The following is a 15,133-nucleotide window of genomic DNA, read 5'->3' as shown; positions in this document are numbered from 1 at the left end:
CCTATGCTCCACCCCCCCCACCCGTGATCTCCGCTCGTCGGGCAAGCCCCTCTTATCTGTACCCTTCTCCTCCACTGCCAACTCCAGACTCTGTCCCTTCTTTCTTGCAGCACCGTATGCCTGGAACAGGCTGCCTGAATCCATACGTCGTGCACCGCACCTGGGAGCGGTCCAATCCAAGTTAAAGGCCCACTTTTTTGAAACTGCTTTCAACTCATAGGGCATCCTTTATTAAGCTGCGTTAGGGCTTTAGCACACAGAATAGCGCGGGCTGCACTGCCGCACTTGCTAGACCTTAACGCCACCATTGAGCTGGCGTTAGTTCTAGAAGCGTAGCGTGCGGTAATATCCTGCATACGCTAAAAACACTAACGCACCTTAGTAAAAGGAGCCCTTAAGTCCCCCTCACCGCTGTCAGATACCCATGCCCACTATAATCTCCCCAACCCTGAAATGTCCTGTCTAAAATACATTGTAAGCTCTTCTGAGCAGGGACTGTCTAATAGAGAGTTGCGCGGGGACAGAAATCCCACCCATCCCCGCCTGTCCCCATCAGGCTCCTCTCCGTCCCCACCCATCCCCGCTAGGATCCTCTCCATCTCCACCCGTCCCCGTCAGGATCCTCTCCGTCCCCATCCATCCCCGCCAGGATCCTCTCCGTCCCCACCCGTCCCTGTCAGGATCCTCTCCGTCCCCATCCATCCCCGCTAGGATCCTCTCCATCTCCACCCGTCCCCGTCAGGATCCTCTCCGTCCCCATCCATCCCCGCCAGGATCCTCTCCATCCCCACCCATCCCTGTCAGGATCCTCTCCGTCCCCATCCATCCCCGCCAGGATCCTCTCCGTCCCCATCCATCCCCGCCAGGATCCTCTCCGTCCCCACCCGTCCCTGTCAGGATCCTCTCCGTCCCCATCCATCCCCGCTAGGATCCTCTCCATCTCCACCCGTCCCCGCCAGGATCCTCTCCGTCTCCACCCATCCACGCAAGGAATTACCTCCATCCCCGCCCGTCCCCATAAAAAGCAGCAACTACTTCTGACAGGATCATCAATTCCACAGTTTATTTTGTTGTTTTCCTTATGGAATCTTTTTGGTGGAACCCTTTTTTTGTTTTCTGTCCAGGTAATTAACTTATAAACCCTTTCTTTTACTAAGGCTGATGTGTTCATTATATTATATGGACGAACCCTGCTTCCAAAACCTTCCATCCCCGTGGGAGTCCCTTTGGCTAGAGGGGGTCCCCGTGGGAGTCCTTGGGCCAGAGGGGGGTCCCCGTGGGAGTCCCGTGGGTTATGGGGGATTCCCGCGGGATTCCCGTGATCCCCGTTCCCGTGCAGACCTCTACTGTCTATTGTATGTTAAAACGTACAGTGCTGTGTACGCCTTTCAACGCTATAGAAATAATAAATTGTAGCACTAGGAGTGTGTCTTGTTACATGGATCATCTCCTTACTTATCACAATTTCCGGTTCTTATTGTAGTACAGGGTCTCGGACCAAAAGGAGGTTCAGTTTTTCTCCCAAAGCTCGTACATAGGTTGCTTGTTTTCTTCAAGACAGCATTGCCTCTGTCCCTCCCCTCCCCCCACACTTCATGCATCATATAAGAACATAAGAACATAAGAAAAGCCTTCACCGGATCAGACCGAGGTCCATCCAGTTCGGTGATCCGCACACGCGGCAGCCCATTTAGGTCCTCCTGATTGGAGACCCAGATATACCGTAGCCCTCAATATGAGAGAGAGAGAAAAAAAGCAGCTATCACAAAGGAGAAAATGCAACTAGTTTTCTTACTTTTCAATACGAGAGGAAATAATTTATAACTGGTAGCAGGTGTTTTCAGTTTGCGTTATTCTGTTATCCGGTATAACGTGAACTGCACATATTTTGCGGTTATCGCAGCCTTGGGCCTTTCTCTCCAGCATCGTGCTCTGAAAGATCAAGTGCTGGAATCTGAACGCCTGGCTGCGGGCGACCGCGAGGTTGTCTTGGGAAAATGACTCCTTTTTTTTCATGCTCGTTTTATGATCAATTTTGCTTTGCTGGAAGCAATCGTTCTGATATCGTAAAAACGCATCAATACCAAAACGCGACATTCCCTGGGCCGCTGCCAAGGAGTGATTTGATGTGCAAAATCAAATAGCTTTATGTGGTTCGAACTCCGCCAGAGGTTCGAAGAAAAGCACATTCAGGAAGATCTTGAAAAAAAATGGCAGAAGCATCGACATTTCAATGAGAATTCCTGAAGTTAGCCAGTGAAAACAGGAACATTGCTTCCTAGCATGAAAGTTTTGGGGTTCGCCTTACTCTTCGCTACTCGGAATTCGTGACTAGGCCAGGGATTGTGGGATAGGAGTGGGGGCCTACTGCAAAGCTACTGAGGCACCTAGACATTATTGCTATTGGAAGGAACTCTTCAGAGTTGCAAGCATGCCTAGGTTGCACGATTTGGTTTGTATTTGTCCGTATTCATTACATTTTGTATGAATAGTTTATCTACAGTATATTCACAGCAATGGACCAACATGCTTTTCAGCGCAGGAATCCTGGCGGTTAGGAGTGCCAGCCAGGAATTTTGCATATGGACAACGAGGGAGAAAGTAGATATATCCATAAGAGATCTGCAACATTATCTATCTGAGCGCCACAAAGAAAACCACCAGGAGACTAAAAACGATCCAAAACACCGCCATTCGCCTCATCTATGGCCTGAAGAAATGGGAACACATCACCCCATACTACAACCAACTTCACTGGCTGCAATTCGAAGCCAGAGTTCTTTTCAAATTCGCATGCATATGCTACAAATCGATAAATGGTCTTTCGCCAAGATACATCACTCCCCACTTAAATCTTCACTGCACCAACAAGAAATCCCGCAGAATTCAGCTGTTCGCATTCCCTTCGCCAAAGCTTTGTCAACTCAAAAGATTCCTAGATAAAACCCTCGCCTTCCAAGCAGCCAAGATGAACCCAAATGATACTCGAGGCCCCCACCTACCTCGACTTCAGAAAATCACTCAAAACCTACCTTTTCAGCAAACAAGACCCTTAACCGACCCTTCAGATAATCTCAGGGCCCCCTACCCAACTCTTCTCCTTCACGATAGCTCCTATCTCCCCCTGCTTCTCCTACCCACTTCCTTCCTCATCCACCAAGTCTGACCAAATCCGTTGTAAATCCGATAAATTTGTTGTAATTAATTCTGCCCTCTTCATCTACGAAGTTGGCTAACTTGTTGTAAATTTCCCTTTTCATCTGCCAAGTTTTGGCTACAGTTGTTGTTAATCCGATAAATTTGTTGTAAATCTACAAGTCTATGCGGATCCTAATCTAATTTAATGTAAACCGCCTAGAACTCGCTGGGTATGGCGGTATATAAGAATAAAATTATTATTATTATTATCTCCGAATTGCAGCCTTCTGGAGCGCCTTTAAAGAGCAGAGATCAGCATGAAAGTGAATATTTCTGGATTAAAGATCTGGCTTTTAATGTTTTACTGATGGTCCCATAATGCCTGCCACGTATCCACATATTACAGGGATTCCTGGACGTGCTTCTTTACGTACACCGAGTATAAACGTAAATGAAAGAAAAATGCATTAACATCTGGACCTGGAAAGGCCCGGTTGACCACTCACACTTCCCCCCACCCCCCTCTCCATACACCATTCTACAATCCCTTAAACATCCTATTCCCAGACACTCTGAACACAAAAACAGTCAATACTTCTGTTGGTGAAATTAGGCTGTAGCTCTCTTTATTGGAACCATAAGATAACCATACGGCAAAAACTTTAGACCTGAGCTACCATATCAACATATTTTAAACTTTCCTCATCCTTTACCATTGACCTGCCAATGACTCTTTCCAAGCTCGCATCCTCTAACTGCTTATCACCGGATGAGCCCCCCATCCCTCCCTTCCCACCAGTGCTCGGTAGCTCAGGACGCCACAGCTGTGGCATCCCAAAAGGCCCAAAATCCAAAGAACCATCCTCAGAAGGGAGGAGGGAAGGAAAGCCACCTCCGAGGGTCATGGATTGGCCAAGGCAGGAGTAAGCCCTACCTCCACTATCCCCCTATCTAACCCTACTATTCCTCACCTCCCTCCCCCCTCCCCCTCCCACCCAGCTAAAGAACTGGCGGGTGAACAACGTGGGCCTTCCACCCCGCATTACTTCTGCCCGTCAAGACCAGCTCTCGGGCTTCCTCTTATAAGAAGCCATATTCTCAGTTCAAACATCCAATTCCTTCAGAGATGAAGCTCTCCAAACAATATCAGGTAAGATAAATTAAAATATTTACTAGGGGCCGCTGAAAAGTTCTCACTTTTATTGACATGTTTCATTTCAGTGATATGAATTGAAACAAAACGTGTCAAGAAAAGTGTGGAATATCTTGTAAGTTTCCTGGCTCCACATCATTCTCTTCTTGGTTGAGTTGAGAACTTTCCAGCGGCCCCTCATATTGTGATGTCATAATGCCTCATTCCACCAATGCCTAAGAGCCAACCTCATCAGTGAACATAAGAACATAAGAATTGCTATCTCCGGATCAGACCCTGGGTCCATCAAGTGCAAAGATCCACACGCGCGGAGGCCCCACCAGGTGTGCCCTGGCATAGTTTTAGTCCCCATATCACTGTATGCTTCTCAAGGGAGATGTGCATCTAATTTACCCTTACCCGTATCACTCTATGCCACCCCTAAGGAGATGTGCATCTAATTCACCCTTACCCGTATCACTCTATGCCACTCTTAAGGAGATGTGCATCTAGTTTACCCTTAAATCCTAGAACGGTGGATTCTGCAATTACTTCCTCTGGGAGAGCATTCCAGGTGTCCACCACTCGCTGCGTGAAACAGAACTTCCTGATATTCGTCCTGGATTTGTCCCCTCTCAGCTTCAGTCTATATCCTCTTGTCCGTGTCACACTGGACATTGTAAATAACTGCTTTCCCTGCTCCATTTTGTAGAATCCTTTCAGTATTTTGAAAGTCTCGATCAGATCTCCTCGCAGTCTCCTCTTCTCAAGGGAGAACAACCCCAGTCTCCTAAGTCGTTCCTCGTAGTCCAGGTTCTCCATACCTTTCACTAGCTTCGTTGCTCGTCTCTGCACCCTCTCTAGCAGTTTTATATCCTTCTTTAGGTATGGAGACCAATGCTGGATGCAGTATTCCAGGTGCGGTCTGACCATGGCTCTGTAGAGCGGTATTATAACTTTCTCTGATCTACTCGTAATTCCCTTCTTTATCATGCCTAGCATTCTATTTGCTTTCTTCGCCGCTGCCGCACATTGCGCCAACGGTTTCAGGGTCCTATCTATCAGTACACCCAGGTCCTTTTCCTGTTCGGTCTTTCCCAGAGTTACACCTGACATATTATACTTGTGATCTTTATTTTTTCTGCCTAAATGCATTTTTCCACATTAAAATTCATCTGCCATTTATCTGCCCACTTCTCCAATTGATTCAAGTCGCTCTGGAGTTCCTCGCTGTCCTTCTGCGATCTGATTTCCCAGCATAGCTTTGTGTCATCTGCAAACTTGATGATTTCACTGGATGTTCCTTCTTCCAGGTCATTTATGAAAATATTAAATAAGATGGGTCCAAGTACCGAGCCCTGGGGTACACTGCTAGTCACTTTTTCCCATTCTGAGAACTTCCCATTTATGCCCACTATCTGTTTTCTGTTCTCCAGCCATTTGCCTATCCATCTTAGTATATCTCCCTCTATTCCATGGCCTTGTAATTTCCTGAGAAGTCTTTCATGTGGAACCTTGTCGAACGCTTTCTGAAAGTCCACTATCAATTTGTCTGTACACTGTCTCAAAAAATTGAAGTAGGTTCGTCAAACATGACTTCCCCTTCCTGAATCCATGTTGACTGGCTCTCATCAGGTCGTGGATGTCTAAGTGCCGGGTTATGCTGTCCTTGATCAGCGCCTCAACCATCTTCCCAGGGACTGACGTGAGACTCACAGGTCTGTAGTTGCCTGGCGCTCCTCTCGATCCTTTTTTAAATATCGGTGTGACGTTCGCTATCTTCCAGTCGTCCGGTATCTGTCCTGTTTTGATTGACAGGTTGGCAAGTTTTTGCAATAGTTCTCCGATTTCAAATTTCAGTTCTTTTAGGACTCTCAGATGAATTCCGTCCGGTCCAGGAGATTTATCACTTTTAAGTTTGTTGATCTGGTGGTAAATCTGGTCCAAGTCCACTTCTACTGTGGTGAGGCTGTCTTGTACGACTCCCTTGAACACTTTCACTGTGTCAGGTACTGTTTTGATGCCTTCCTTTGTAAAGACAGACGCAAAGAAGGAATTCAGTCTGTCTGCAATTTATTTGTCATCTTTGATGCACCCTTTTCCTCCCAGGTTGTCCAGCGGTCCCACCGCCTCCCGTGCGGGTTTTTTCCCTTTTACGTATCTAAAAAAGTGCTTGAAATTTTTGGCCTCTTGTGCTATTTTCTCCCCGTAGACCCTTTTGGCAACCCTCACTGCCTTGTGACATTTTTTCTGATCATCTCTATGTTTGTTCCAAGCTTCGGATGTTTTCATGCGTTTCCACGTCTTAAAGGAATCCTTCTTTTCATTTATGGCTTCCTTCACCTCTTTAGTAAGCCACGCCGGCTCTCTTTTGCCTTTGGTTTTCTTTACTTTGGACATCCGCGGAATGTAGAGGCTTTGTGCTTCCGTGATAGCATTCTTCAGTAGGGACCATGCCTGTTCCACCGTTATGACTTTGCCCATCTTTTTCTTGATCCATTTTTTCACCATGGCTCTCATGCTGTCGTATCTTCCCTTTGTAAAGTTTAAAGTCGTGGTTGAGGTTTTGGTACCTTTCCCTTTCCCTTTCCCGACATCAAGTTTGAAGTTGATCATGTTGTGATCGCTTGTCCCCAGCAGGACCGTGACTTCTACTTCCTTTGCTGGACCCGTAATGCCATTTAGGACCAAATCCAAGGTGACGTTTCCTCTCGTCGGCTCTCCTACCATCTGTTCCAGGAAGCAATCCCCTAGCACTTCCAGGAATTTGGCCTCCTTGCCACAGTTGGAGGTTCCCAGGTCCCAGTCTAATTTCCTCTATCGTTTCCGAGTCTGTCTCCTCCCTCTGTCCTGGTGGTCGGTAGTAAAGGCCAATCTTTATGTCGGCATCGTTGTGTCTGGGAATCCTGATCCAGAGGGATTCCAGCTTCTCTTTCTCTTCTGCCATAGCCTCTCTCACGGATTCTAATCCTTCCCGAACATATAGGGCAATACCTCCACCTTTCTGCCCCACTCTATCTCTTCTGTACAGTTTGTATCCCTGTAGTACTGTGTCCCATTTGTTTTCATCATTCCACCATGTTTCTGTTATGCCAATGATTTCCAGTTTGTCGTTTTTTGCTATTGCTTCTAACTCTCCCATTTTGTTTCCCAAACTTCTAGCATTCGTATACAAGCATTTGAGTTTCCCTATACATGTGCCCATTTTCTAGATTAATTTGCCTCACCGAAACAAAAGGTGTGGAATATCTTGTAAGTTTCATATCTCCACATCATCCTCTTCAGCCACCCCTCATATGGCTTCCTAAATGTTCAGTACCTCTACATAGAAAGGAATACATTAGGAAAACTCTATTTACCATCTCATTTGGATGACTTATTTTTATACCGTAATAAGTAATCTAACAATCATTTTAGTGTTGCAAACTTTATAAAGGTCTTCAAACAGACCTGGGAGTGATGGTAGACACAACATTGAAGGCGTCGGCGCAGTGTGCCACGGCCTCAAGGAAAGCAAACAGAATGTTGGGTATCATTAAGAAGGGTATCACGACCAGGACAAAGGAAGTCATCCCGCCACTGTATCGTGCTATGGTGCGCCCGCACCTGGAGTACTGTGTTCAGTTCTGGTCGCCGTACCTCAAGAAGGACATGGAGATACTTGAGAAGGTCCAGAGAAGATCAACTAAGCTAATAAAGGGTATGGAGGACCTCTCATATACTGACAGACTGAAAAAGCTAGGGCTTTTCTCCCTGGAAAAGCGGAGACTTAGAGGAGACATGATAGAAACCTTCAAGATCATGAAGGGCATAGAAAAAATAGACAGGGACAGATTTTTCAAATTAAGGGGATCAATAAGTACAAGGGGGCACTCAGAGAAATTGAAAGGGGAGAGGTTTAGAACAAACGCCAGGAAGTTCTTTTTCACACAGAGGGTGCCATGGAACGTGCTACCAGAGGATGTGATAAACAGGAGCACGCTACAGGGGTTCAAAGAAGCTTTGGATAGGTACTTGGAAGACAAATAAGTACAGATAAGAGTTAAGGTAGATTATAAGGATGGGATTAGAGGTAAGTTACAAAATTAATCAGGGACCACTGTTCAGGCACTAGGTCTGATGGGCCGCCGCGGGAGCGGACCGCTGAGCAAGATGGACCTCTGGTCTGACTCAGCGGGGGCAACTTCTTATGTTCTTATAACATAAGAACATAAGAATTGCCGCTGCTGGGTCAGACCGGTGGTCCATCCCACCCAGAAGTCCGCTCATGCGGCGGCCCTCAGGTCAAAGACCAGTGCTCTAAATGAGTCCAGCCTCACCTGCATATGTTCCAGTTTTTCAGGAACTTGTCCAACTTTGTCTTGAATCTCTGGAGGGTGTTTTCCCCTATAACAGCTTCCGGAAGAGCGTTCCAGTTGTCTATTAGTCTCTGGGTGAAGAAGAACTTCCTTACGTTTGTACGGAATCTATCCCCTTTCAACTTTAGAGTTGCGTACGTCTGGTAGCACTATAGAAATAATTAGTAGTAATAGTAAGCTACATATGTAAAGATGCAGCTCGTCCATATTCTGTGCATGTGAATGCACACCCTAGGCAGCTGTCTAGTCTGTTTATACAGAAGACCTTGCTGAAACAAGGCTGCCCTGTGAACTTCTAAAAGCTAAGTTACTCAGCATTTCATATTCTGCTCTCTTCACTGGTTTTCAGCATTATATCTGCTTAATTTCTCTTTTCCTCCCTGTTTCTTACTAAAAAAAAATATAAAAAAGCACAAAAAAATAAATCCTTCTCTTTTCTCTGTTAAATCTTATTTCCTCTTCCTGCATTTTTGTTTAAAATACTGTGTTTTAGGTGGTATAGAGCCTATATTTCTGCCTTACTAGAAGTCTTACTTATAGTCCCACCAACCCCAGGGACCACTATTCATATATAGAGACCCATATAATCAGGACTACTCAAATCAAGTCACTTCACAACCAATCAAGATGACCTTTATTCTATGCAATCACTGTGGTGCTTTAATTCCAAGACATACTATTTGGAGGCTTAAGGCTTGCCCCACCTGTCTTCAACTTGCCAGTATTAAGGAGGAGCTCTGCAAACTTAAACAGGAATTGAATACAATTAAAGCAGCTTCCATCACTCCACAAAATCATACCAACTTACCACCTCTACCTCAAAGAATAAAACAGCCCAGGAATAAAGGGTCACAGTAGGCTCAGGAAGACTGCGACATGTAACACAGAAACATCCACCTTCACTTATATTACCTCTACAGAATTCCTTCGCTCCACTAGTGCACTGCGATACTCAGGAAAACAGAAGGGAGGTGGGACTGGAACCAATGAAGGAAACTCAAGAGAACAAGAGCACCCTAAGTACAAATAAAAAAGCCAAAAACAGAAAACTATTACTGTTGGGGGATTCCATCATCAGAGGCATTAACCTTGGAAGACCAAAATAGTGAAATGTCTTCCAGGATCCTCAGCTACCAGGAGTTCCAGGCAAATACTGACTATAATTAAGGAAGAAACTAAGGATTTTAACACTGATGTTGTTATCCATCTGGGAACAAATGACCTGGCCAACAACTCCACACTTGCAGCACAGAAAGCTTTTCGGGAGCTTGGTGAGGGCGTGAAACCTTTTGTAAAGACTTTAGCTTTTTCTGAAATACTGCCTGCATATGGAAAAGGAGAGCAAAGAGTGAAAAACACAGAGGACTTTAATAGATGGCTCAGAGCCTGGTGTCATCAAGAAGGCTTCAGGTACATAGGAGGATGGGGAAATACATGGAAGGACAAGAAGCTATATTGCACTGATGGGCTACATATTACTACAGCAGGAAAAAGAAACCTTGCAGAGAAATTTAGACAATATTTTTCTAGGCATTTAAACTAGAAGGTGGGGGTGGTGTATGTACGAAGGACAATTATAGAGACCACCCCCGGCAAAAGAAAAGATGTGATAGTAGTAAAGGCTGCAACATAAGCAATATCAGCAACTCATTTCTTAGTATTGCAACGGAAAGTGAAACGACACAAGAATCCATACGAAAAAGGAGATTATCGCTGAAAAATAGCTGGAAAGCGATGACCACAAATGCTCGCAGTCTAAGCAACAAAGTTCATGATCTGCAAGCCCTGATATTAGAGGCAGATCTAGATATTGTTGCTATCACAGAGACATGGTTCAGTGAATCACATGGATGGGATGCAAACATACCGGGATATAATCTTTTTAGGAAGGACAGAGATGGTCATAAAGGTGGAGGAGTAGCTCTCTATGTAAAGATCAATATCCAAGCGACCGAAATGCAAGGGACCTGGGGAGAGGAAGAAGCGATATGGATTGCTCTGAAAAGAGAAGATGGAACTTCTATCTACGTGGGTGTAGTCTACAGACCTCCGACTCAATCGCAGCAAATTGATAAGGATCTGATTGTAGATATCCAAAAGTTTGGAAGGAAAGAGGAGGTTCTGCTGTTGGGAGATTTCAACCTGCCAGATGCGGACTGGAATGTTCCGTCTGCGGAATCGGAAAGAAGTAGGGAGATTGTGGATGCCTTTCAAGAGGCTCTGCTCAGACAAATGGTGACGGAACCCACAAGGGAAAAAGCGATATTGGATCTGGTCCTCACAAATGGAGAGAGTATCTCTAATGTTCGAGTGGGTGCTCACCTGGGTAGTAGCGATCATCAAACGGTTTGGTTTGATAAAACGGCTAAAGTGGAGAGCGGCCGCACGATACTTAAAGTCCTAGATTTCAAACGTACGGACTTTAATGCAATGGGAAAGTACCTGAAGAAAGAACTGTTAGGATGGGAGGACATAAGAGAAGTGGAAAGACAGTGGTCTAAGCTGAAAGGAGCGATAAAAATGGCTACGGACCTTTATGTGAAGAAAATCAATAAAAACAAGAGAAAAAGGAAGCCGATATGGTTCTCCAACCTAGTGGCTGAGAAAATAAAGGTGAAAGAGTTGGCGTTCATGAAATATAAAAAAACCCAAGAAGAGGAGAGCAGAAAGGACTACAGGGTGAAACTGAAAGAAGCCAAGAGAGAGATACGTTTGGCGAAGGCACAGGCGGAAGAACAAATGGCTAAAAATGTAAAAAAGGGAGATAAAAATTTTTTCAGATATATTAGTGAAAGGAGGAAGATAAAAAATGGAATTGCTAGGCTAAAAGATGCTGGGAACAAATATGTGGACAGTGATGAGGAGAAAGCAAATGTGCTAAACAAATACTTCTGTGTTCACAGAAGAAAATCCTGGAGAAGGACCGAGATTGTCTGGCAAAGTTACACGAGAAAATGGAGTAGATTCTGCGCCGTTCACGGAGGAGAGTGTTTATGAGCAACTTGAAAAACTGAAGGTGGACAAAGCGATGGGACCAGACGGGATCCATCCCAGGATACTAAGGGAGCTCAGAGAGGTTCTGGCGAGTCCTATTAAAGACTTGTTCAACAAATCTCTGGAGACGGGAGTGATTCCTGGGGATTGGAGGAGAGCGGATGTGGTCCCTATTCATAAAAGTGGTCACAGGGATGAAGCAGGAAACTACAGGCCGGTGAGCCTCACTTCAGTTGTTGGAAAAATAATGGAAGTGTTGCTGAAAGAAAGGATAGTGTATTTCCTTGAATCTAATGGGTTACAGGATCCGAGGCAACATGGCTTTACAAAAGGTAAATCGTGCCAAACGAACCTGATTGAATTTTTTGATTGGGTGACCAGAGAGCTGGATCGAGGACATATGCTAGATGTAATTTACTTGGATTTCAGCAAAGCCTTTGATACAGTTCCTCATAGGAGGCTGTTGAACAAACTTGAAGGGCTGAAGTTAGGACCCAAAGTGGTGAACTGGGTCAGAAACTGGCTGTCGGACAGACGCCAGAGTGTAGTGGTTAATGGAAGTCGCTCGAAGGAAGGAAAGGTGACTAGTGGAGTCCCTCAGGGTTTGGTGCTGGGGCCAATCATGTTCAATATGTTTGTAAGTGACATTGCTGAAGGGTTAGAAGGAAAAGTGTGCCTTTTTGCAGATGATACCAAGATTTGTAACAGAGTAGACACCGAAGAGGGAGTGGAGAATATGAAAAAGGATCTGCAAAAGTTAGAGGAATGGTCTAATGCCTGGCAACTAAAATTCAATGCAAAGAAATGCAGAGTAATGCATTTGGGGATTAATAATAGGAAGGAACCGTATATGCTGGGAGGAGAGAAGCTGATATGCACGGACGGGGAGAGGGACCTTGGGGTGATAGTGTCCGAAGATCTAAAGGCGAAAAAACAGTGTGACAAGGCAGTGGCTGCTGCCAGAAGGATTCTGGGCTGTATAAAGAGAGGCTTAGTCAGTAGAAGGAAGAAGGTGTTGATGCCCCTGTACAGGTCATTGGTGAGGCCCCACTTGGAGTATTGTGTTCAGTTTTGGAGACCGTATCTGGCGAAAGACGTAAGAAGACTTAAGGCGGTCCAGAGGAGGGCGACGAAAATGATAGGAGGCTTGCGCCAGAAGACGTATGAGGAGAGATTGGAAGCCCTGAATGTGTATACCCTAGAGGAAAGGAGAGACAGGGGAGATATGATTCAGACGTTCAAATACTTAAAGGGTATTAACGTAGAACAAAATCTTTTCCAGAGAAAGGAAAATGGTAAAACCAGAGGACATAATTTGAGGTTGAGGGGTGGTAGATTCAGGGGCAATGTTAGGAAATTCTACTTTACGGAGAGGGTGGTGGATGCTTGGAATGCGCTCCCGAGAGAGGTGGTGGAGAGTAAAACTGTGACTGAGTTCAAAGAAGCGTGGGATGAACACAGAAGATTTAGAATCAGAAAATAATATTAAAGATTGAACTAGGCCAGTTACTGGGCAGACTTGTACGGTCTGTGTCTGTGTATGGCCGTTTGGAGGAGGATGGGCAGGGGAGGGCTTCAATGGCTGGGAGGGTGTAGATGGGCTGGAGTAAGTCTTAACAGAGATTTCAGCAGTTGGAACCCAAGCACAGTACCGGGTAAAGCTTTGGATTCTCGCCCAGAAATAGCTAAGAAAAAAAAAAAAAAAATTTAAATTGAATCAGGTTGGGCAGACTGGATGGACCATTCGGGTCTTTATCTGCTGTCATCTACTATGTTACTATGTTAGAGAGTACCCTCTCGTTCTCCCTACCTTGGAAAGGGTGAACAACCTGTTCTTATCTACTAAGTCTATCCCCTTCAGTACCTTGCATGTTTCGATCATGTCCCCTCTCGGTCTCCTCTTTTCAAGAGAGAAGAGGCCCAGTTTCTCCAATCTCTCACTGTATGGCAACTCCTCCAGCCCCTTAACCATTTTAGTCGCTCTTCTCTGGACCCTTTCAAGTAGTACTGTGTCCTTCTTCATTTACGGCAACACTATTTTAGTCTAGCCTTACTTACATACGTTCTGGTTCAGCGGGAACTTGTCTAACTTTGTCTTGAATCCCTGGAGGGTGTTTTCCCCTATAACAGACTCCGGAAGAGCGTTCCAGTTTTCTACCACTCTCTGGGTGAAGAAGAACTTCCTTACGTTTGTACGGAATCTATCCCCTTTCAACTTTAGAGAGTGCCCTCTTGTTCTCCCTACCTTGGAGAGGATGAACAACCTGTCCATATCTACTAAGTCTGTCCCCTTCAGTACCTTGAATGTTTCGATCATGTCCCCTCTCGGTCTCCTCTTTTCAAGAGAGAAGAGGCCCAGTTTCTCCAATCTCTCACTGTATGGCAACTCCTCCAGCCCCTTAACCATTTTAGTTGCTCTTCTCTGGACCCTTTCAAGTACTAATGTGTCCTTCTTCATGTACAGCAACCCTATTTTAGTCTAGCCTTACTTACATACGTTCTGGTTCAGCGGGAACTTGTCTAACTTTGTCTTGAATCCCTGGAGGGTGTTTTCCCCTATAACAGACTCCGGAAGAGCGTTCCAGTTTTCTACCACTCTCTGGATGAAGAAGAACTTCCTTACGTTTGTACGGAATCTATCCCCTTTCAACTTTAGGGAGTGCCTTCTCGTTCTCCCTACCTTGGAGAGGGTGAACAACCTGTCCTTATCTACTAAGTCTATCCCCTTCAGTACCTTGAATGTTTCGATCATGTCCCCTCTCGGTCTCCTATTTTCAAGAGAGAAGAGGCCCAGTTTCTCCAATCTCTCACTGTATGGCAACTCCTCCAGCCCCTTAACCATTTTAGTTGCTCTTCTCTGGACCCTTTCAAGTAGTACTGTGTCCTTCTTCATGTACAGCAACCCTATTTTAGTCTAACCTTAATTACATACGTTCTGGTTCAGCGGGAACTTGTCTAACTTTGTCTTGAATCCCTGGAGGATGTTTTCCCCTATAACAGCCTCCGGAAGAGCTTTCCAGTTTTCCACTCCTCTCTGGGTGAAGAAGAACTTCCTTACGTTCATACGGAATCTATCCCCTTTCAACTTTAGGGAGTGCCCTCTCGTTCTCCCTACCTTGGAGAGGGTGAACAACCTGTCCTTATCTACTAAGTCTATTCCCTTCAGTACCTTGAATGTTTCGATCATGTCCCCTCTCAATCTCCTCTGTTCGAGGGAGAAGAGGCCCAGTTTCTCTAATCTCTCGCTGTACGGCAACTCCTCCAGACCTTTAACTTACTGCTTGTCTCATAGCTAATACATAAGATAATTTCTTCCTAGATGCAACGATGGAACCTGTTGTGCAAATTGCATTTCATTTTGGTTTTAATGTTTATTTATTTTTTAAAAAATTATAGTCCGCTGCATCCTGCAGTTCAAAAAACGAAGGGTATTTCATTTGGCTATTTAGTTTTCAAAGCCGATGACAACAGGAGGCAATTAAAACCTGTTTAGTTTCAAGCATTTGTTTTT

The sequence above is a fragment of the Geotrypetes seraphini genome, chromosome 8 (genome assembly GCF_902459505.1).
Source record: "Geotrypetes seraphini chromosome 8, aGeoSer1.1, whole genome shotgun sequence".
In the NCBI taxonomy this organism is placed as follows: domain Eukaryota; kingdom Metazoa; phylum Chordata; class Amphibia; order Gymnophiona; family Dermophiidae; genus Geotrypetes; species Geotrypetes seraphini.
This window is presented reverse-complemented; position numbering follows the sequence as displayed.